A 25,850-nucleotide genomic window follows, 5' to 3' on the forward strand; every position below is an offset into this window, starting at 1 on the left:
ATGCTAAGCTGTGTCTAAAAAGTCAAAGTGACTGACTAATTACTGCTTACCCTTCTAATTCCAACCTCACATTTAGTGAAGCTCTGCAGTTTAGTACCTTAGGACTGCCAAAGCCAATTACCAAAGGCAATTTCATGCATGGACAGTGAAGAGTTTTACTCTCTCACTTCTTCCTCCTCCCTGTTTAAGCCAGAGCAAATGTATTCCTAAACCATCACAAATTCAAATTTATAAAGTAGAACAAAAAAAAAAAAGCTCTGTACTTTAAAATACTTTCCTATCATTATGACTCATATTTCACCAGACACACTCGAGTATAATGTATAGCTGCATATTGCAGGCATCCAAAGCCAAAAATTCTGAGATTTCACAATGGAAATTCAGCATTCAGTCCATGGGAGGAATACAGTCAGATTAGGAAACAAAAACCATGGAAATGCCAAAGAGTATCTGCAATGAAAATAACTTTATAGGAAGGAAAATGGGGACACCCTCTTTTAACATATTTATTATTATTACCTATAACTATGTAGGATTAATAGTGCAGAAAATAATCATTTCTCTAGTCCCCAATAAAATATATGATCATCTTTAATAATACCAGAGACATAAAAAAACATGGAGAGGCTCTTACTGCAAGAGTTTGATAGCTTTATAGATGTGTTAATTATCTTGATTCCTTTCCCAGATTAAGGCACCTATTTGGCCATTTTATCCACAGAAATTTGTCACTGTTGTCTAGTAAAAAGATATAGACATGTCTACCTTTTCTAAACAGAAAGCAAACTGATCATTGGATCAACCTAAACATGAATGTTCTTCACAATTTCTTAAAAATAAATATCAGAGATTATAGGTTTTTGATGAAGTATTTATATTGATTTTAGAAGTGAAAAATGACATGGTGATAAAGAATTCGATAGTGGTAATTTAATATATACTAAAAGTTGAATCCAACACTGACTCCAAGCTAGTTAGTGGGACAGAGAATGGAACAGGGCATCTTTATGACTCTAAGGAATATGTTCTTCTCATGACCCTGAGTATCCTGACTGCCAAGACTTTGCCCACCAGGAAAACATTTGACAGTAGACAAGATGCTTTGTCCTTGACAAGGTCCCCTCTGACTCACACAACTAGAAATAATCACGCCCTTGTATAGAACACAGAAGCAATATTTCTATGCCGCTATCTCATCTAATGAACTAGACACTGACTAGTTTAGTATTACAGTTATTTTGGATATATGGTACTAACCTTTGCTATCAAGTAGTTTTGTTGATATTTGATATCAACTATTTGATATCATTTGCCCAATTAGTTAAAAACATTTTCTTGTCTGTAGTAGGCTCCTAATTAGTATTTTGGAAGGTTCATGAAGCAATGAATGAGAGTAAAGTCTTCTGTCAAATAATTATATGAATAACACATTGATCTAAACATTAAGACTTAATTTGTTATATTTAATAATGCGTTAGTTTCTTAAATAATAATGGTCCCTATATTTAAACAATAGTGATACAGCCTGAAATCCTGGCAGTTTTTATGTATAATGTTGTTATTCTCCTTTTGGTTTGCAGGGAGATATGTCAATTGTTAAGTTTTAGGCCACTGCTCTCACCCAGCTGTCATGAGAACCATGCAAAAGTGATACATGCAATTTCATCAAAAAAAAAATCTCTGAAAAAAGAAATAGTATCATCACGATGGAAAGGGCAGCCACAAACTGGGAGAAAATATCTGCAAAAATCATTTTGGAAAGGGATTGTTATCCACATTATACAAAGAGCCCTTAAAACTCAATCACTATGACAGAAAAAAAAACAACTATTAAGTGGACCTTAATTGATACCTCACCAAGATAGACAGATGCCAAGTATGCATGAAAAGATGTCTCATGTTATATGTCATCAGGGAGTTGCAAGTTAAACCAACACTGAAATGTATCATACAGGTACTGAAATGGCCCAAATCCAAAATGCTGACAGGGAGTTCAGTACTGGCAAGGACACAGAGCACCTGGAACTCTGCTTATTCACTTCTAGTGGCATTTCAGGTCACACAATCACTATGCAAGACACCTTGGCCATTTTCTACAAAATTGTTCACATTCTAACTTGATGATCCAGAAGTTGTGCTCCTTAATATTTTTTAAAGGATGCCAAAGCTAAAGTCCACACAAAATAGAACATGTAGATATTTAATAGTGTCATTATTAATATTTGATTCATAAACTCAAAATTGTAAAGAAACTAGGATATAACCTAGTACCTGCTGTCAATATATTACATGACAATACAAATGAATGGTTTTGCAAGCAACAAAAAACACAAAGAAATATTACTGAGAAAAATAAACAAATCAAAAAATTGCTCAAAAACAGTCATCAGGGAAAGGAAAAGACAAAGCACCATGAGATGTTAAATGGTATCTTTGAGAACAGCTATCCTCCAAAGGAAAAAAGGTAACAAATATCACACAGGCTATGAAGAAAGGTGGGATTGTACATTGTTGTTGTGACTGAAAAATGGCACAGCTATTGTGGAAAATAGCATAGAAGTTCTTCAAATAATTAAGAGCAGAACTACCATTGTCTGTCCAGCACACTGCTGAATATATGACCAAAGGGAATGAGTTCTTTGTTTTGATTCTTTATAATAGAGAGTGTGACCCTATCACATATTTTAAAAGGTACTTGAATAATAAATTTTTATTCTTTGTTCATTTAATAATACCTTCTTTTTGCCTTTTCCAGTGGATGGCAGTCGACCAGGCAAGGGTCCTTGGGCAGTTACCACTTGTCTCAAATCTATATCATTGTTCCATGTTTCCTAGGCACTAGATGCCTGTCTTATCTCTGTCCTTTACAGATGATATTTCAAATTTCTTTCTCATTTGCTTAAATATTTTTATGACTCTTTTCTGTTATTATATAAATAGGAAATGTCAGTAGATATTGGAAATTTTGTCTTAATTTCTCTCTTCTAAAAATGTGGTTGCCCAGTAGTCACACCTGCACACTTTTCTTTTTAGATCAGAAGTACTTTCTCTAGATATATCTGAAATTGTTGATTCTACCTTCTTTTAATTTTGATCCTTGTATTTAAAAATTATATTTTAGTTCTAAAGTAGTAAAAAAAAGTAGACTTAGAAATTATGAACTGACAAACTTCATGTTGATCATTCTTTGCCAATCTAAGGAGGAATGAGAAGAAAAACTATTAAAGAAGAAGCCAATTAATACAAAAGAAATTTTCAAACAGAAACTTCGTACACATTTAAGAAAGAATAAACTGATCATTTCTATATGAATGAGCTCATTTTTACGAATCCTGCCAAAATCAATTCATTTAAAAATTAATTCTATTTCCTGGCTTCTATTGATACTCCAAATTAAACACAAAATCTGAAGACTGAAAGCAAGGATCCACATGTAAGAGAAGACATGTTGTATTTATCTTTCTGGGACTGGGTAAATTTCACTATTTATTTCCAGTTCCATCTATGTCCCTGAAATTTTACTATTTTTACAGCTTAATGTATTTTCTATATAGAAATGCACCACATTTTCATTATTGATTTATTGACAGACAGATATGTAGGGTGTTTCCATTTTCTAGGTATTATGAGTGGAGCAGAAATGCACACAGATGAGCAAGTGTCTCTGTAGTAGAATATGGAGTCCTTTGAATATAAGCCTGGGACAGATCATGGTTCTACTTATAGCTCTAGAGCAACCTCCACATTGATTTTCATAGGGCTGTACCAGTTTGTACTTCTTCTAACAGTGAACAGTGGCTCTTCTTTCCCCACACCCTAGCAGCATTTGTTCTCATTGGTTTCCTATATCTTAGCTATTCTATCTGGAGTACGATGGAATCTCAAAGTAGATTGCATTTGAACTTTCTTGGTGGCTAAGTATGTTGAGCACTTTTTAAAATACATCTTTAAATATTGTATTTGTAGTCTTCATTTTATGTGTTATTTTACATGTCACAGGTAAGCCTCGACCCTAACCTACCACTATTACATCCTTGCTATGTCAGCTGAGGGAAATTTCCGGTCTTTCTGAGCTCTGCCCTCTCATCCAGAGCATATAGAACCCTGAAAGATTAGTGGAAGATTAGACTAAAACTCTTAAATGTGGTAGATCTATAGTCTTCTTTCTCTCCACTGTATTAAGTGTTCCTTAAAAAGTCATCTTTGTGCCACATTTTCTTAATCCATTCTTCAGTTGACAGGCATCTAGGTTGTTTCCAGGTTCTGACTATTACAAATAGTGCTGCTATGAACATAGTTGAGCATGTATCTTTGTGGTATGATTTAGCATTCCTTGGGTATATGCCCAAGAGTGGCAAGGCTGGGTCTTGAGGTAGATCAATTCCCAATTTTCTGAGAAACCGCCATACTGATTTTCCACAGTGGTTGTACAAGTTTGCATTCCCACCAGTGGTTACTGGGCAAGCCTGAATGAAACATTTCACTATTAGGATAAGAATTTATACTGTATCAAGCTGATAATAGAAAAATAAATAAATAAATAAAAATGGGGAAAAAGTCATCTTTGTTCATCAACTGACTGAGATTCTTCCCCATACTCTTTCCTCATCCTCACCAGTGGTAAATTGCCACTTCTCCATGCCACAGCTCTTCCAAGTGTGTTCTTAATTCTAAGTCTTGCTTTCCATTATCTCCTCTGTAAATAAGAACTTCTTTAGAGTTTTACCGGTAGAATCGGCCTCCTGTGTAATTATTACATTTGTTACTCCAGATTGCAATTCAATGAGTGTCCCAGAATTTATATCATCTACTGAACGACTGATTGTTTTCCACATTGCATATTTTTAGCATTCTTAAAGGTTTACTTTCCTATCATATGAAATTAAAACTTTTCTTTAAAAAATTATACATTCTTCATGATGTCTATACATCAAATTGATGTAAATAAAAATTCAGATGTCTGTGTATTTCATTTAAAGTTTTAAAACTCAAATTATCTTTGCATTTCCAAAGTAAATATTTCAGCTGTAATAATTCAAATTAAAGTGCATGGTCATCTGTCTCTGTAACCATAATCATGTGACTCTAGCCCAAACAGGAAACAAAAAACTAAGAATAAAATCAAGCCATGTATAGAAAATATTAATATCTAAATATCTCCCAATGGGATGAATATTTCAGTGCATCTTAAACTATAGTTTGGTATAACCACTTTTATCAAATTCAGTGTAGAGATTATATCTATACTAGTCTCTGATAGTCCATTCCTAAGAGCAGCCAGAGAAAGCCCTATGCATGATTATGTTAAAAATAAATAGATAGATAAATAAATAAATAAAATAGAAGAAGCATCTGATAATTACTGAATTTACTCCAACTCAACTCAAATTATTTTCATAATTTCCAAAGTAAAAGTTGGTGATCATTTTACAATTACACAACTACAAATTTTCCTATCTAGACTTCACCATAAGCCTCTGCTGTCATGAATTTTTGAAATAGATTAGACTTTCAAAACACTGCTCCTAACTATAATAAGCAATAAGTGTCTCTACTTCCCCAGCTCATGCAACTCACATCTGTTTCCTCTGAGTCTCTTATTTGGTCCACCTGATACACAATAAGGCTAATTTCACAAGCCTCGAATATTCATGGTCAGAAGCTGATTCAGTTCATTTGAGCAAAGAGTGGGAGTTCTCATTTTTATAGAGAATAGGCTCCATGGTGACACATTCACTAAATGACCTAATGTAATCCGTTGAAAAATAACACAGCTAAACAAATGATCTACAGGGCATTGAAAAGCAAACATCCAAATATTGACCATTTCGGCATATTTATAATCAGCATCTGCTGTTTGGTGAAATCTCAAAAGCATGATCAGACACTGGTAAGAGTTTGTGTTTCCCTCTAAGCAACTTGGATCAAAGACATAAAACAAAAGCCGCAGACTTCTCAACCCTTTTTCACTACACTGAGTAGGTTTGTGGGAAACACAGCATTCTTCATGAACCCAATGCTCCTCCTTATCAATACCTGGGCAATATCCACTCTAACTTTTATATTTAGGACCTTTATATTAACATCATATAAAAGAAGCAGCATGTGGTGATATTTTATTTGTATGTTAATAAATAAAGTTTGTCTGGAGATGAGAGGAAATAGCAAACACAAAAGTCAGGCAGTGTTAGCACAAGTCCTTAATCTGATCACTTGACAGGCAGGGTCTCTGTGTGTTCAAGGCCATACTAGGGAACAGGTCCAAGCGTGGTGACACATGCCTTTAATCCTAGTACCAACCATAGAGACCTGGAGGTGTGTACAGACAGGCAGTGACAAGGAAGTGAGGTAGCTGGACTAAGGGCCAATGAGAGGGCAGAACAGCAAGGCAATAAAAGCCTAGTAGACAGGAAGTCGTGGCATTTTGGAAGCTGCATAGTTGGTGAAGTAAGGTTGGTTGGTGGTTCTCATTGTTTCCCTGATCTCTAAGGGTCCTATATTTGTCTCTGTGTTTTTTATTTAATAAGATCACTTAGAAATTCGGCTACAACAGCAAGCCCTATTCACCGTGGTTAGCATCTTTTTAGCCCTAAGAGTTGACTACAGTTATAAATATTGAACTGAATAGTAAAATCATCACAGAGAAAAATCTTCAGTTGACAAAAATTTGAAAATGCAATCTTGGAAAAAGCAAAAAAACATAAAATAAATGCAATAGTTATAGCTAACCAATAAGTGACACCAGAAAGAAAAAAAAATTATCTGAGTCAATTAGAATTTAAAGTAAGCCAAAGCTAGCAAGGATACTGTCAGCTGAGATTAATAAAATACAACTTAAACACTACCAGATGCACAAGTTTGCATAATATTTCTTGTCACTTGTTGAATTTTAAAAATAGTGATATGAATAAAAACATGTTTCTTCTTTTTATTATTATTTATAACAGTCTCTTCAGAAAGTACAACAATTACGTCCTAAATCTTTTCCACACCTGAATGGGAAAAGTCAAATGTATTCCTCCAAATGGATTCGGACTTACATTTTTGCTTTAGTAGTTCAATGAGTCATAGGTGATGGATCGTGACATCTTTATTAGAAGACTTCACAAATATGATAGTGAGAAGCATGAGAGGAAGGGATCCAATTTTTGATCACTGGTGGCCTGGGGAGAAGGAGCATTAGGAGGCATTTATTTCACCAGTTTGCATCACAAACAGCCTCCTTGTAAGGATCTCCTTAGGTGGGGAAGGTGGGATGATCTGTGAGAGAAGAGTTCCTCCATCTTGTTTTCAAGGTACAGGGTTCAAGTCAGCCCTGACTGACACCTAGGAGGCTTTTTAGAGCAGGCCTAATGGCAAATGGACATCCAGAGCAGAGAAGCCTTTCAATCCAACGGTGGTTTCTTCCAGAACAGGATGGAGTAGTCTTATTCCTGAGGAGGTGTACGAAAGACTTTTACAACACTCAACTATTGGCTTGAATTCACCAGACAGTGAAGCCTACTTTCAAAATGTTTTCCTCTTATCTGAGAAAAGCAAATAGTTGAGTTTTGTATATTTGCTGTCACTGAGAGGTAAATCTTGAATATTCTCCTTGCCTGTGATGTCATATGTTTGAGGCAATGGATGGGATGGCTTGGACTGGTCATTGTACATTGTACCAAAGATGTATACATCACTTTTCACCCCTCAGATATGCACAGTTGTGTTAATAAAGAATTTAAACAGAAGAAATGTGACTACTAATTCAGTAGAGGGAAATTTGGACTTATATTAACTGGGGGAAAAAAGCCTTAGTTTCTCCACTTTCAAAGTAATCTCTTTCAAAGAGTCTTCTAAAACCTCAACAGAAATGTCATAAGGCTCATCTGTTACAGTCAGATACATGTAGGAATTCCTGAGGCAATACATTCACTCTCAAGAGAGGAAAATTACCTTTATGGTCACCTACCTCAACTCATCTAATTCTTACATTCAGTGCAAGGCTTTATCCATTGCTCCTTCTTCCAAACAAGGCTTAGCATACACTCTCATTGTAATGTGCTATAAGCACATGTGAGGTGCATAGATGCACTCAAATTATTGGGAACTGTCCCAAGTAAGTACTTTCCCATAGTGCCCTGACACTCTCTGTAAATGAACACTACACACAATGTATAAGAGTGTGGTACATTTTAAATTGAGAGAAAAATGTGTCATAAGGCTTTTGAAATGTGTTTAGTCATTAAGAATTGTGTTCAAAATAATTAGTAGTTTTTAAAACCTCTCATTAATGAAACAGAAAGAAAAAATAAATAATAGTTAACACATTTTTCAATGTCCAGAAAAAATACTTTTTCATTTTCTTAACTTTTTATATTCAATAATTACAGATTCTACTTCATAATCAGCTGAAACTCAGAAGGAGCCCAGTTCCTTGCTTAATATATACACAGAACAGGACCATTTTTCTAATACTGATAAGACAGGATAGAAGAATAAATATCTCCTATAGTTTCTAGATTAAAAAGATGTGGTTAGAAATCACAGTGCTTCAGATAGATGTAATTGGATCCAGAAAAGAGCCAATTCTTTTCTATACCCAGGAACATGACAGGATGGTTTTATCTTTTAGACACATACAAACAATGTGAATCTAAAAACCACTAGAACTTTTTATGTTTTATAAAATCTCCATCATCTAATCAAAAGGTGATTCTATAAAATGCTCCTAACATCACCCTTGTCCAATCTGGACTGGTATGGATTGAATCTTCTATTTAGTTTTACATTTTTCTTCCTGAGATGTATAAGCCTGATTGCAAATCATTGCTGAATGACATTCAGGAGATATTGCAAGGGCGTCTACTCTACCTCTCTTGTCAAGTGTGTTTCAGCAGAAGGATTATTGATGGAAGCCTGAGACAGAGATGAAGAGAAATTAGAGTTGTGAGGTATAGAATTGCAGAAATTGCATCTATACAAACAGCTGAAAGCAAGATGATATTCTGTTCAAATGTTTCCCATTTCAAAGAACTCTCTGGAGTCCCATTTACTCCTGACAAGAGCTAACAGTGCTTACCACTTTTCTTCAACCTGGAGAATTGCTCAAATTAAGAAAACAGTTTTAGTTAAAAAAGAAAAGTGCACCGGGGCTAGAAAACTATGCAACAAATGTTCAAAATGATTTTTGTCAGCCCAGGATCTGCCTTTGGCACCTGATACACAAAATAAAATGGTGAAACAACTGGTTTCTGCCTAATAGTATAGTACAAGCAAGTTACCTGAATTAATCATGAACAAGAACAAATGATTCCAGGACATTCTTCATATGTGAGTCTAAAAGGATCAGCAACAGGAACACACAATGCCTGAATTTCAGGTGACAAAGTTAGAAATATTCCTCCACCTGAAACAGCTCACAGATAGCTGCTGCCTGCCAAACACATAAACTTTTTCTCCCAGATAATTAATTACAGTGTTTTCCAAGGTTTGTTTCCCAGGTCACTAGCTATAAAGGATATTTATTAGAATATATCAAGGGTCTGGAGAGATGGCTCAGCTGCTAAGAGTATTTGTTACTTTTGAAGAGGAGGTTTGGTTTCCAGCACCCTCATGGCAGCTCAGTCATTTGTAACTCCAGCCCCAAAGGATCTGAAACCTTCCTCTGGCCTCCTCAGGTGCCAGGCACACACGTGGTTGACAGATATCTACATGCAGGCAAGACACATAAAACAATAATACTGAATCAAAAACAGAGGATATATGGTTAAAATTGGGAAATCGTAAACTATTCTTTGAGTTATTTTGTAATGTGAGGCTCTCCCAAGATTTGAATATGTTAATGTGTAATATGAAGGTCATTAATGAGGATGTAATGGTTAGCATTTTCAAAATCATTTGACAATGTAACACCTCTTTCTTTCCCCGTGAGAAGTCTTTGACTATTGTTGCAATGAGTATGTAACAACTGGGATAGAGACTCTGAGCATAGGAAGTCATTGGCTGTTTTTCCAAAGACCAACCTGACCTGCTGTCTGACTTTATCGGAAATATAAAATGGGATAAAAACATTTTGTCTCAGTGGCAGCAATTTCATCCCCACCTTTCTACACAAGCACTCTCTAACCTGTCCGTCATATTACCAGGCTGACAGAGATCAGGCAATCACAGCATGTTCATGCAATCACAGACACCAGTGCTGACCATTCATACCAACATGAAAACAGACCCTACACATGAAAAGTAACTTCCATTTCCATCATTATAATGACTTCTCTTATTTGTGTTTGCAACATACTATTACCGTGCTGAAATAGTATTACTTACATCCCATGAACCTCTCTGCCTTCTCTCAGGAATAGTCTTTCATATAATGACCAAATTCTTCCCAAGTTTTATTTTATTAGGGAAAAAAGACTTTTGAAGATTTTCTTTCTAAAGGCAGTCTAGCTGTGCTTTGTTTTTCACTGTTTCTCAAACAAGATTTCGAGGTGAAAATGCCTCTAAATCAGAAGCGAGAATTTGGCCACATAGAATGCACACTGCATAATATGCTGGAACACAGAACCATCGCTGGGGTAACGGACACTCATTACACTGTACTCACTTTTGATTCTTTTTTTTTTTAATTTATTTTAATTTATTTTGCAATACAATTCAGTTCTACATATCAGCCACGGATTCCCTTGTTCTCCCCCCTCCCATCCCCCTCACCTTCCCCCCAACCCCCCCCCCCATTCCCATCTCCTCCAGGGCAAAGCATTCCCCACAGACTGAGGTCAACCTGGTAGACTCAGTCCAGGTAGGTCTAGTCCCCTCCTCCCAGGCTGAGCCAAACAATCCTGCATAGGCCCCAGGTTTCAAAAGGCCAACTCATGCAATGAGCACAAGATCTGGTCCCACTGCCTGGATGCCTCCCAAACAGATCAAGCCAATCAACTGTCTCACCCATTCGGAGGGCCTGATCCAGTGGGGACCCCTCAGGATAAACAAAATGTGGTACATATACACAATGGAATACTACTCAGCAGAGAAAAACAATGGCATCATGAGGTTTGCAGACAAATGGATGGATCTAGAAAAAATCATCCTGAGTGAGGTAACCCAGACTCAGAAAGACAAACATGGTATGTACTCACTCATAGTAGGATACTAGACATGAAACAAGGATGACTTGTCTGCTACTCACATCACCAGGGAGGCTACCTGGAAAACAGGACCCCAAGAAAGACACAGGGATCGCCCAATGACAGAGAAATGGAATGAGATCTACATGAACAGCCTGGACATGAGTGGGGGTAATGAAAGGCGAGGGTTGAGGGAAAGAGAGCTTGGGGGAGCGGGAGATCCCAGCTGGATCAACAACAGAGAGGGAGAACAAGGAATAGGAGACCACGGTAAATGAAGACCACATGAGAATAGGAAGAAGCAAAGTGCTAGAGAGGCCCACAGAAATCCACAAAGATACCCACACAACAGACTGCTGGCAATGGTCGAGAGACAGCCCGATCTGACCTACTCTGGTGATGGGATGGCCAAACACCCTAATTGTTGTGCTAGAAACCTCATCCAACTACTGAGGGATCTGGATGCAGAGATCCATGACTAGGCCCCGGGTGGATCTCTGGGAATCCAATTAGCGAGAATGAGGAGGGTTTATATGAGCGAGAATTGTTGAGACCAAGGTTGGATAAAGCACAGGGACAAATAGCCAAATGAATGGAAACACATGAACTATGAATCACTTTTGATTCTTATGGTGACTCCCCTTTAATGAGCGCCTACCTTGTACAAAAGACACCGTTCAAGAGTTTAGCTTCATTAGCTAAATCTATCTTCACATCTTACACCATGGCTCTTAGAAGTCTCACAAGTGAAGAAAAAGAAAGCAAGTTTTTCATCCAAAATCACCATTATTGAGGTATAAACTGAGCTCACACCTGCCCTGCTCTGGTTTTCAACTCCCCAGCCTTCTCTGGGTGGCAACCTTATGTCTATGAAGCCATTGACAGCAATTGTGTCTTGTTGCAACCTTTTTAAAGATAGAATCTCATATAGCCCAGGTTGACCTTGAACTCACAATGTAGCCCAGGATAAACTTGAATGTATAATTACCACACCTTGTTTTATACTGTACTGGTGACCAAGCTCAGGGCTTCCTGCATGTTAAGTGAGCAGCCTATCAACTGAGCTACATCTCCAGACCCAGAACTTCGTAGTGAAGAAGTAATCTCATGTTAGCAAAGCATATAGAAGACTCTTTCCAGTTTTAGCCATCGGGGCGTTTTCTCAGATCCTCTCCCAAAAAGCAAAGAATTTTAGATTGTATGAAATTAGACCTGAATTGATTAATAAAATGACAAGGAAAAAAGCATTAGTAAATAAAGAGAAAAGAAAAAATAAAAAGATCAGAAAATCCCAATGCGCATTGGGTTGTGATAGAATGGCATACACATTCATTAAATCTTAAAGACTTCCACTCTCACCTCATTTAGGGCCCACTGGGCTATATTGCCTCTGGTAATATTATTTATGGCACTACTTTATACATGTATGAAAGCACTGAAGATTTCATATGAAGACTCTTCTCTACAAACCCCAGTTCATATATCAGTTCTGAAGCAAAATGCAGGAGAAATACTGTGCATAAGAAATGTCCTCTTAGCAGCAAGTGTGCTGACTACTCAGGTCATGTGGCTTCTGTGTAATAGTTAAGCTGAACTTGAGAGATCAGGACCAATAGAAATGCAGCTGAGGCTCCTATAACAAGCATTTGTTAAAGGGCTTTATCTCTGAAAGAAGTAGTCATTGAATATCTTCATGGTGTGACGCCTTAATTCATTTCTCTGTTTCTCTTGGTCTAGCATGTCTTTGCATGTTGGGACAAGACAATGTATGGATCTAAGAGTAATCAGATTCTAGCAAACCATCATCCGAGACTCTGTATGAAAGAGACTGATTCTCCTGATAATCAGAATAAAACAAAAAGAGATCAGAAAATGGCATTAAAGACCTACTATATTCCAGGAATTGTGTAGATATTTTGACCACAGGATTGTGTTAACACTCAAGCTCCACAAATCAGTATTCTGCAAATGAGAATTACAATTGAAATGATCCCCTGCTCACTTGAATTTGTATGAAACTCAACCAGGGTCCACACAGATTTGCTAGCTCCAAAGCCTATGCCCATTCCAGTACATACTCCATGATCCTGGTGTTAGTTCCAAGTCCTGGTCATTCTGTATGAGCAAAGAATGTTCTACAAACTAGCAGAAGCTCTAGATCTCTCTCTTAACTCTGAAACTCACACATGAGAAGACTCTGTCCATATAGTACTTAGAACAACCCAAATCAAGTGTCTGTGTGTCTGAGTGAGGAATTAAACCCAGGTGTCTCAGTTTATGCTCTCTTTCTTTCTGCCATTTCTCACTGTTTTCCTTGCTAGATTTGGAACAAATACTTTAAATATGTTGCTTCATTCCAGGAATCCAAAAGATGCCCTGTATATGGTAGGACCCAAAATGCCACGTTTCAGATGCATATTCCTAGTTTATGCACTATCTTAAAATATAACTGTTTGAAATACTTATTCTCAGTTTAAAAAAAGAGTTAATTGAAAGAATATGTGTAGTAAAACAACCAAGACTAGTAATGTGGGGATATAAAAGCCTATGGCAGTTACATCAAAGTGGCCAGCATTCTTTCTCTTTCCAAACTCAACTCCAGCCCCTAAACTCAGCCCACATTTGCTCATCACTGAAAATCTTAGCTGCATAACTTTTATCGAGGTCGCCTATTGTTATAATCCCTTAACCATAGACTACACCCTCCTGCATACATAACAATAATTAATCACTCATATGCTAGTTAGTTCAGCATTGTGCACATAATTCACTTGTCCTGATTATTGAATTACCTTTGAGTTTATTTTGTGTTTATCCTGATTATTATATTATACAAATCAAGTTCTTATCTGTAAATTCAGAACCTAGCACATTGTTTGACATATAGGTGCTATTATGGTTGATTTAAATGTCAGTTTACCCCAGATCAGAATCATCTCAGTAGGGGGCCTCACCTGCAGAAATGTCCTGATTGTCTTGATTGATGTGGAAAGCCCCACCCTGATTGTGTGTGGCTCCTTTTCTTAGTGTTCAGGTTGTTTAGAAGGAGGTGTATCAGAAGGAAGATCATTTAGCTTTATCTTCCTTGACCTTCCCTGTCTCTGAATTCATATGTTCTGTTGTTGCTGCTGCTGCTGCTGCTGCTGATGCTGATGCTAATGCTGATGATGATTCCTTTGTCCATATCACCAAAGTTCCAAAGCTTTCATCAAGGGCTAAGGACCAACAACTCACCAGGAAGCTTCCAGGCTTCTATACCACATTGGGACTACTGACACACTCAGCCTTGTATACTGAGAAATAAAGCTTGTCTCCCTTACCTACCCAGTGAGAGACAGCCATTGTGGGAACACTGCAACTGCTGAGGCCCCCTGCCTCAAGGAATGAGTAACCATCTGGTTCTTGGTTCACAGGAGTGATCCTGCTGTTGTTACTAGTTTAAAGTTAGCTTAATATGTTGGTGTGTGTGTGCATGTGTGTGTGTGTGTGTGTGTGTGTGTGTGTGTGTGTATGTGTGTGCGCGCGCATCACATTAGTTCTGTTCCTCTTGAGAACCCTAATACAGGTGCTCAGTACTATGGGCTGAATTGAAATGAATTGAATTGAACTGGCCTAACTTGAACCCAACTTAATTTATTTCATTTTAATTGGCAGTTGTTACCATCTGATCAATGCAGTTCCATCACTAATATTCCAGTCACTTCAAGTCTTACTAAGTTAATTCAGCACTTTAAATTTGTAGAATGACTTTCCAAAAAGGAAAAGAGAAAAGAAGAAGAACTTGATATTGGTTTCTGTTTACAATGTTCTGAATGTATGACCAGCAGGAGAGGAGGAAGCCAGCACAGAAGGTCTTGAAAGAGCTGCAAGTTGGCTTACGCAGAACAGGGCATTCTCCTCCACGTTGGCCTTAAACTGTGGATGAGTTAAGGCACTAGAAACACAATGAAGCATAGAAGCAATAATGAGGTATGTCATACATCTAAATAGAGCACAGGAAAGGAAATCTAAGCTCCAAAGGCAAGCATGTTGTCTCTTAGAGGGTATAAGGTCAAACAGTCTTATCAGCTATGTTCAAGTAATTGTTCTAAAATCTTTTAGTATATTTTATTTTATTTTTTTAAAATACTTTTAAAATACATGCTTTTGATTAAAACATGTATTTTTCAATTAAACCACAATCAAGTTAAGCTTCTGATAGTTACTGTGGTCAAGCTACATGGCAAAGGGAAATTGCTTTTGTATAGATAAAAAGCAAACATCTTGTGAAAGAGGTGTCAGTGCTGGACAACCACCACCACTCCCAGACGTATTCATACACACACACACACACACACACACACATACAAAGAGAGACAGAGACAGAGAGACACAGAGAGAGAGAGAGACAGAGACAGAGACACAGAGAGAGAGAGAGACAGAGACAGAGAGAGACAGAGAGAGACAGAGAGAGACAGACAGACAGAGAGAGAGATCAACTACAGTGAAGTAGAGTCCAGGCAGTTAGGCAACAGTAAGCCTAAAGTTTGAAATTCCTAGTGTGTGAAAATGTGGGTGATGATTTCCTCCCTGTAGCTATGGGAGAAAAAGTGCACTTCTATGGTCAGGCTGAAAGATAAATCCATGAATCCATGTTCCCTCTTTGCCATGGTTACTACCAGGCAATGGGGACTGATAGTCGTATAGTAGACAAGCACCTTGTGAATGAGAAAGGCTGTCCAGAGAACTATCTCCTGTGCAGATAAATCTCTTACACCATGGATCATATATCTTTCAAATATTTTATAACAGATTGATGAGTGGGTATGAAATATGTCATATATACTTCAATTTCATTTCAAACCTGAGATTTGGTTAAATCAAGGAGAAATCAGTAAACTCTGATATAGATCTAGAACTAAGTTGTAAGTCATAAAAGTTTCGAATTTCTGAGATATACATGAAAATGTAAGAATTTCTGAGATGTATAAACAGTGTCTTTACATCCTTGATCAAAAACATGCTCTTGAGATAAAATCTTTAAATGTATTCTGAAGAGTTTTACTAAAAAGCTAACCAGTGTATTTGATAATATCTTTTTCAATGCACCTTCTGTGTCTTTGACAGTGGGAACCCTGTGATTAGAACCTTGAAGATGTACCTTTCCTCATGTTAGTACCGGTTCTCTTAGGAGTCTAATTCAAAGAGAAAGAAATCTCTTAAAACTCACTCTGTGGCCTCAACATGAAAGAGATATACATGTCATTCCTACTTTGCATTTTATTTAGAAAATAAAAAAGGCAGCCAGAAAATTGTTCTAACACTCTATATTACTATCAGGAAAAAAAAAGTCCACTGCAACATTTGCTAAGAAATAAAGACGAAAAAATCCACTAAATAGTTAAACATCCTTTTAGAGACAAGCAAGATTATATATGCTATATGACTTCTTACTATGAAAATATACAATGCCAAGGATCAAAGTAAACAAGTTTTTAGACTAAACATTGTTTAGTTAGTATTCAAGATGCTGGCAAAGGCAGAGAAAGTTGAACTGAATACAGAATTGGGAGATTGCTGCATAGAGGTGGCAGGTGAAGGCACAAATAAGGATGGGAACCCCAAGAGTGACATTTGACAGAATGGCCTTTGATTTCTCAGACCACAGGAAAGTGAGAAGTGAAGCATACAGATTCATAATGAAATTCTGCAACTGCTATTTTTAACAAGGGCAGGGGGTAGAGAAAGAGCCTCATTGGGCAGGTGATTTTTCTATTTCTGTGAAGGCAGAATGTGAGGCTGGTTCCCATTCTAATGATGCTTATTACATAGCTTTTCAGTTGCATAAGATTTCAAAATTATAGAAAGGGTATACCAAACCCAAGTAAATGCTGGGATAATTGCCTGGGGGATGAGGGGAAGAGCAAAGGTAAGCCACTAGCTGGAACAGCCAGGTACAAAGCAAACCACACTCCATGATAATTCTGCTCTCTCCAATTCCTAGTCTTTATACTAGTAATATTTAAAATAGTCTTTTCTGTTCAAACTAACCAAACAATTTTAAAGGAACACCTAGAAATTTAAACATTTTTCATTTTGGCTTTCTCTTAGCCATCCTACCTTGAACATGATCAAGAAAATAATGAGATATGCAAAGCTTTTATTTTGGGATAAAGTAAAAATAACTCTGTCTCTCTTGATGAGTTATAAATATGCATAAACATACACATCACTTCCTTTTTCTTGAGCTCTTTTACCTTGACTAATGAGACTGGTCCAGAAATTATAGCTGTGGTTATAAATCTCAGCATCTACAAATTCAATCATTCACTTATTCGCTCATTAAACAAATACTTTTCAGTGACATTATTGCTAAGTGAGGTCTGAGGTACATAAAAAAAGCATGGCAGCTCACCCTTGTAATATTTACAGTTTGAGTACACACTTGCCCTATGGGCAGTGGATTCTGATGAGAAGAGAGAAGGAAACAACCCAGAAGGAAGGAAGCGGGGCAGGGGTGAAACAAAGTATGTTGCTTTTGTGTTTGGGAGGAAAGCAACACACTTACTTAAAGTTGTTGCAGTTGTTCCAGTTCATTGTTTCTGGTCCAGCAGGGAGATATGGTGGTATTTCTCCAACTCTCTAATCAGTGATCTCAACAACTATAGGGCAGGTTACACCACAATGGAGTCTATAAATCAAAGGCAGCACTGGAAATGTCCATCAATTCCTTAATGCAGCAGTTTTATTGCATGTCTCTTCACCTGGAGACTGCTGCCATCTTGTAGCTCAGACCTGGAATTTGGACTCATGAGACAATCACTGCCCTTTATGTAGAGACTAGTTTTAAGAGTCCTGCAGGTCCAGCATGAACAACAACCTCCCTGAATGATCTCATATTTGCCTCCAATTTTTTTTTGGATTGACAGACACAAAAGAATTATAAACTGTTGGTATTGGATGGTATGTTGGAGATTATTTAATACCTTTTACTTACAACTATGTAAATAAATTTCATGGGTTTTAATTAACACTCAAAAACTATTCAAGAAGTTCTGATAATGAGATGGTAGAAAGCATCCCTTGCCTATTTGCAGATGTGCGTGTACACATTGCTGAGGGGACATGAGAAGACCATGCCTGCTCACAAAGAAGTAGCTGTGCTAATTCCTTAAGTACCTTTTCTGTATTTTTCCCAGTAATAAACGTATCCTTAACTGCTTAGCACATTTCTCCTTCATCACTAAATTTGCCTTTAAGCTTTTAGACTTGGAAAATATTGAAAACCTTGTGAAATGTTTGCATATCTTGATGTTCCTGCCATAAATTAATTAGGATAACTCATTTTCTCCCATATTTCCATAATCCAGAAATGAGACTCTAATGCAATTTTTAAAAGTCAGGAGAAAAAAAATCACTTGACTTTTTCTTTCACAAATGCCTGCTTTTGATCCTCTGAAAAATACAAAGCAAACTTTCAACACAGACAAGTGGGTCTTGTATCCCGACTACATTTAAAATAACTCAATCATATTTGTTAATGGCAAAGATAGCTAGAAGCCCCCACACTTTGTCTCAAACAACATGAGGTCATCAGTGTATGAGAGAATCAGATATTCATCATCATTAATCTTAATTTCAAAAATTACATTTGAAGATTTAATTTTCTCTTCCTATGTCTGGACAAGCAATAAGAAATAATCTTTGAGCTCGTAATTGTGTTTACTTCTATGACTTCATAAAAGAGACAACTCTAGACACTATTTGCAGAAAGAAAAAAAAATCATTGATAATGCTCATTATCACTGTATTCTTGTCTGTAGCCTGAACAGCTGGGTTTCTGTGAGAGAAGAAAAGCAAATGTTAAATACAATTCTTAGCCTTGGTGAACTCCAAAATTCACCGAAGAGCCCATGTTCACCTGCTACCCCAGCAAAGGAGAACACTGCAGTGCTTTCCCTCAAGTGGATTAGCCTCTGCTGAAAAATGAAGATTTTATTTAGAATTGTACTCATTTAATCAAGCTTTCTTATTTTTTATTTTTTAAACTTTAAACAAAACTTTATTACACATAGGTTGTCACATAACTGGATACCTCTCTGCATTGTACACAATTCTTTCTTTCCACAGAAAGGTTGCTTCTGAACATCTCATCTGGGGATGCAAGCACTATGATCCTGACTATAACAGAACAGTAGAAACACCTCCATGACTTAAGCTAAAGCAGGACACTGGTATACAGCTCTTGCACCCAGTATCAGGAATGTACAAATGTCTTTATTCAAAAGTAAAAAATAAATTATTTGTAGTCATGGACAATGATAACAATAAACCATTATATATTGTCAGTGGAAACCAGCAACTGATGGTTAGAACTGATCAGCCAGCCAACTTTTTCTTCGGTCATTTTCTTCAGGTGACTTCTCTGAAGTTTTCAGCGAAGGACCTGCCTTGAGCATCCCATCAGAGTTCACTGAAATTACTATTCTAGGAGTTGGAACATGCCATCTTCCATATTTCCTCCCATTACTTCCCTTTTGGGGTTCTTCTCTTCTGTAGGAATTTCTGTCACTAAATCTGCTGTAGTTAACAAGAAGGCCACCCCAGCAGCATCCAGTAAAGCAGTTCTTAAAACCTTCATTGAATCAACTATTCTTTTTTCCACCATGTTCACAAAGTCTCTGAGCATAGAATCATAACCACTTTCCAAGGAACTGCGGAATTTACACAGCTATCGAGGATCCTTCAACACCTTCATTCTTAGCAATAGTTACTGCAGAAATTTTGAATGCTCTTCTAATAATTTCTATACCTACTTTCTGATCTTCATTAGCTGGTTTTAATGAAGCCAAGGCTGGAATGGACTGATGCAGAGTATAGGCCCCTCCAAGAACAACGCCTTCTTCAACAGCTGCTCTTGTATCATTGAGAGCATCCATAACTCTGGCTTTCTTCTCATTCACTTTAACATCACTTGCCCCTCCATCCTTCAGCACAGCTACATCTGAAAGTTTATCCAGTCACTCATTCAGCCCTCCCTTTTCATATTCACTAGTTGTGGTGTCTAACTGCTCAGGATTTCTTGAATACATTTTTCTTTTTTAATTTTTTATTTTATTTTCTTAGGTTTTTTGTCTCCAATATATCCAGACCACAGTTTCCCTCCCTCCACTCCTCCCTATCCCCCCTTCTCTCTCCCCAAATTCATTTCTCTTCAGTTTCCATTTAAAAAAAAAGCATGCCTCCCAGAGATATTAGCAGACCATGGCATAACAAGACAGTAAGACTAGGCACAAACCCTCACATCAAGATTGTGTAGTTGGAAGTTTTTCTGTGTCCTGGCTGGCCCACGGTTGGGACAAATCTCTCCCACTTGTATTCCCCAAGTAAGCCCACAGAGGCTTATATTAATTTTAACTGCTTGGCCATTAGCTCAGGCTTCTTACTGACTAGCTCTTACACTTAATTTAACCCATAATTCTTATCTATATTTAGCCACATGGCTTGGTATCTTTTCTCAGTTCTGTCTTGTCATCTTGCTTCCTCTGTGTTTGGCTGGTGACTCCTGACTCAGCCTTCCTCTTCCCAGAATTCTTCTTGTCTGCTTATCCTGCCTATACTTCCTGCCTGGCTACTGGCCAATCAGCATTTTATTTATCAACCAATCAGAGCAACACACATTCATAGCACATAGAACAACTCCCAGAGCAAGGCTGGGTGAGGCAAACCAGTAGGAGGAAAGAGGTCCCAAGAGCAAGTGAAAAGTCAGAGACATCCTCACTCCCTCTGTTATGAGTCCCACAAAAACACCAAGCTGCACAATCATAACATATATGCAGAGGACCTAGCACAGACCCATACAGGCTCTGTGATTGCCATTTTCGTCTCTGTGAGCCCCTATGAGCCCTGCTTAGTTGATTCAGTGAGCTGTGCTCTCCTGGTGTTCTCAATCCCTTTGGCTCCTACAATTGAATATATTTTTCAGTTTGAGCCTTGTCACTTTTTTCTATCAAAAGCACGACATTTTTAGTAAAAGTGGTCTCTGGAACTCTTCCTGAGTCATGAGCTTGGACACCTTCAAAATGAAGGTTCAACCCCTCTTTTCCAAATACTGCACCAGTAGTGATAGCCCTGATTTTAGGCTGGTTCTTCCTATTGTCCCCAAACCCTGGAGCTTTGACTGAAGACCAACATTTAGCTTGTTCAAAACCAGTGTGCTTAGAGTTCCTCTATCAACATCTTGGACAATTATGAATAAGGGCTTCTGATGAGCATTAGCAATTTTAAGAGCAGGTTCAATGAACTGGATACTAGACCTTATTTTTTTTTCATTCAACAGAACACAGGTATCTTGAAATTCACATTTTTGACTTTTGAAGTGTTATTACAATATGGGGAAATATATCTTCTACCAAACTTCATGCTTTGAATAATTTCTAATTCATCAATAATTTCTAATTCAGCGTTTTTCCACCCTTCACTGTGATGATGCCCTTTCTTTTAACCTTTTTCATTGCATCACAAGATGTTTTCATTGTCTATCTCTGTTTGCAGAAATCATAGCAACCTGAGTAATTTCTCCTGGGGAATGTGACAGGTTTAGACTGTTTTTGTTTTGTTTTAAGTTCACTAATTACAGTGTCAACAGCCATCATTACACCTCTCTGGATTTCCCCTGGATTTAACCCCTTTACTGATTTTCTCAAAGCCCTCCTTGGAGATAAATGGCTAGCAGAGTAGCAGTGACAGTCTTTGTGTTATTGGCAACATCTTGAACAAATTTAGCTCTAATGTATTTATGTTTATCCTTTAAATCAATTGACTTTGCAACAGTGACCCCATCTTTTGTTACTTTGGAAGTTCCTGTCTTCAGTAATTACCATTCTTCCCTTTGGCCCCATTGTAACAGCTACAGCATCTGCTAAAAAGTCTACACCTTGAAGCACTAAGGCACAGAAATCTCCACCATATTTTCTATCTTCAGTATAGGGGCCTGCCCACTGTGTCCTCACAGAGCCTCTTCTCTGTACAAACTTGTGGGAGATCATTCCATTCAGCCAATGGCTTTGGGTCACAATCCCTACGGCTTGGCTTTGTCTAGTACTTGACCCCTTGGGTGGTCGGGACCCAGTCCAGAGGCTGAGAGTGGCTTGCAATTGGCCTCCATCTACCTTGAGGAGAGCGGCAGCTGGACCAGCAGGATCAGCAGTGGTGTCTTCCTTATTTTGCATTAGTGAGTGTATTATCCTCATTTTATACCTTAATAAATTCTTGAGATCCTTTAAAAGACTGTCGTGGGCTCACATAACACAAACTTACCCTGGATTCTCTTCCTCCTCTTATACAGACAGCAGCCAGACTGGCCTGGAAACATGTCAATGACCCAGATTTAATTTTATCATCTATTTAAGGATTCTATTTCCAATGTCACAGTCCAAGATTCGGGGGTCTAGGATGATTTTAATATACTCTTTTTGGGAAAATAATTCAGACCCTAACACTAGGCAAATATGTAACCATAATAAAGCATAATACTATAACCCAAGAGATAATGTGACAAGGCTCTCTCTGTAGCGGGAATTAGAATAATTGAGAAGAAAGGGGAATGTCTTTCACTGGTAACATTATTTGACAGCATCTGTTCCACATACTTTCCATGTGGTATCTGAGCACCATTACCATCAGACACAAACCTCCTCTTGCCGTTTTAGAAAGGACACTAAGGTGACAGGAGTGAAAGACTAGTTCCGTGAGGTGAACTAGAAACGGCAGAGCTGTTTAAGGAGCAGAGATGTATCTGTGCTTACCTGTCTTCCTCAAGTGTTTCCCTGTGAAATGTTTTTTTATGTGTATGTACATTTGCCTGGGTGAATAGCAATGCATGTCCTGTGTCCATAGATACCCCAACATGCCATCAGATATCCTGGAAGTGGAATTGTAGACGGTTCTAAGCTGCCATGCAGGTGCTAGGACCCAAACCAGGTTCTTCTGTGGGAGCAGCGGGTGCCTTTAATGAAAAAGCCATCTCTCCAGGCCCTCTCCCTGCAAGATGTTGATAATGGCTTGGTTCTGCTAATCACAAGTTGTTTCGTCTTGAAGACCTCATTTCAGCAATGTGGAATTCAACTTACTTCTCAGTAAGAATTCGTCTAACCTTTGGATTTTAAGGTTTTTTTTCTTATTGCATAATTTTCTATCATATAAATGTGATATACTTCACAAACATGCTTAAGAAATTACAGAGAAATTAAAATTAAGTTCAATTTACTGTTCTAGCAAACATACCATAAATCCATCAGTAAGTTTCCTTTCTGGTCCAACTCTAATAATTGTGAGACAATAGAATTTATTTTTTGTTTCACTTAGTTCTGGAGAAAAGCAAACAATTCACCACTAGAAATCTGTGCCGCGTTAGCAAAATTGAAGTGAGACAGAAAAAAAAAATTACTACATCCTATCAGGATCATTTTAGTATTTGAAAAGCTTGTACACCTTATAGACACTTATCCACGAAGCATGTCTGAAAATGAAATGTCACACACACACACTGATGTATATTAGGGTTTTTTTTTTTGGGAGGGGGGACTAAATGGAACCTAAGGGCCAAAGCCAAGAGGAAAGAGAGATATAGCCCTGGAAGAATATCTGAAAATAAAGACAAAGGGACATTAGAGGAGGGAGACAAGAGAAAGCCCCAGACAGAAGATACTTTTTGAATTGCATCCAAATGGACTCATAATGGACCTAACAGTGACCTGAGGTGAAAAGCAAAGAACTGTATTGCACCATTCTCTGGACACAGCATTTGATTATCTAAGACTTTCCAGTAATGGACTATGTGCCCTTCCAAAACTTAAGTGCCTATACAATGTATTTCATAATATGGAGTGGAACACATAAATTTATGACATGCCCCATTTCTATTACTTAGTAATTTATAAGTACTTTAATGTAATTGTACAGCTTTCATAACCTACCACCATCAATGGCTTCCAGGGATCATTTCAAGTCACCAGTGCCTATAAATGCTGAGCCATCTCAACAGTTTCCATAATTTTAATTTTAATGTCAACATAATATACAAGTAACTATGTATAACAAATATATTAGTTATTTTTGAACTTTGGAATTGTTTTCATTTTGAGGGCCATAGTAGCTATGTGCTCAATAAAGCAGGTTATCATTTTAAGCTTTTAATATGTTCCTGGTGAAAAGTGTTAGTTTCTATGTAGAGATTCATGATAGCAAAACAGCAAAATAAATGACTCCACAGTATACAAAGCAAGCAACAAGAAGCCACACAAAGTACTGCAGATTTCTTTTTTGAGAGTTATGTCCAAGCCTTAAAGCACAAGTAGTTAGTGGAACTGGGACGCGCTCTTTTCCTTCAAATCCAGCTACTCTACAAACTTATGGAGGTTCATGGAACTTCCTGAAAAAAGAAAATGTCTTCATGAGATTTTTGATGCTAACTGAAATCCAGCTGAAACAAAATCAAGGGGAAAACCATGTAGTCCCCAAGAGGAAAAAAAAAAAACATTTCAATATACATGATAATAAGGTTCAAATTCAAACTCTGGAATATTATACAGAGAAATGGTTAGGAAACATTTGACGGTGGCAACTGTTGATACAGGCACCTTGGTATACCATGAGGAGTAGAGCTAGTTGTGTACTCTGAGCCAATCTCTATTACAATTTTTGAAAGTAAATTCTTCACGTTTACTTTGGTGTAAAGCAAATGTACCATACTATCACGAGGAAGGAAAATGTGTCTTCTCTCTCTCTACACACACACACACAAAAGAAAACAATTGTGAAGTCAGCAATAGCCATGTTTCCTATTTGCCATGGTGATTTTAAAGATGATCAAAGGCCCTGATATTGAACTCCACATTTTTTTAAAGTAACTCTAATATCAGTGATAGCAGTAATATTCAGAGAAATCTGGTCCTTTGATGTGATGGAGTAATAGACTTTACAGATCTATTTCAATGAAGCTATGTTAGCAAATCATTTGAAGTCAATAAATATATCTGGAGATCTTAAATTGAACATGGGAGAAAAACTTTGGAATGGCAAGACTCAGGATGGCAGCTCAAATTCACTGGACATGACTGTCTAAGGAAAGTTTGGCCTAATTGTACTCACACTATTCAAACAATGTATAGCCCCATCACTCTTAAAAATTTATGATGGAATGAGTATATTCCAAAAGAATCCACACAGTCTCTTTTAATTCTTCCTTCCTAATAAACCTCAGAAGCAGATAAAGGGAAATCACTGTCATTTATAGAAGCCAATAAAAAACGTGGAATCAAATAAGTGGTGAAGGTGATACACACCAAGGTTCAAGAGAAGGGAGACTCGAGTTAAAGAATGAATCAGGGTAAGTTAGATTCATAGAAAACATGGAACTTCAGTAGACATGAGAAGACATAGAAATGTACTGGTGTCCAGCCAGTCATACAAGTAATTAGCACTATAATGTGCCAGCAATTGTGCAAGGTATTAGGGGACAGGGTGTCATACTGATTACAACTAATTAAAAAGTTGGCAACAAAGAGAACTTCAGTTAGTAAGTGTGTTCATTGGTCTTGCCTCTTATAGGACAAAAAGCTAATCTTAGTCATATATGGAATTTAGAGGGACTTCACATCAAGTATTCTTCACTCTTTACACATTCATTCCTTCATCTAACCATTCAGTGCTGAATATATCTATAAGCCACACACTCTGTCGAGTGCTAGAGATGTACAGACT

The 25,850-nt window shown here is 37.4% G+C and overlaps 1 pseudogene; it reads right to left on the reverse strand.

Moving 5' to 3' along the window:
* Positions 1–19,569: 19,569 nt before the first annotated feature.
* On the reverse strand, positions 19,570–22,318 carry LOC128096995 (60 kDa heat shock protein, mitochondrial-like; annotated as a pseudogene).
* Positions 22,319–25,850: the final 3,532 nt, after the last annotated feature.

Source organism: Peromyscus californicus, unplaced genomic scaffold (genome assembly GCF_007827085.1).
Source record: "Peromyscus californicus insignis strain IS unplaced genomic scaffold, ASM782708v3 Scaffold_5__1_contigs__length_169319896, whole genome shotgun sequence".
Lineage (NCBI taxonomy): Eukaryota > Metazoa > Chordata > Mammalia > Rodentia > Cricetidae > Peromyscus > Peromyscus californicus.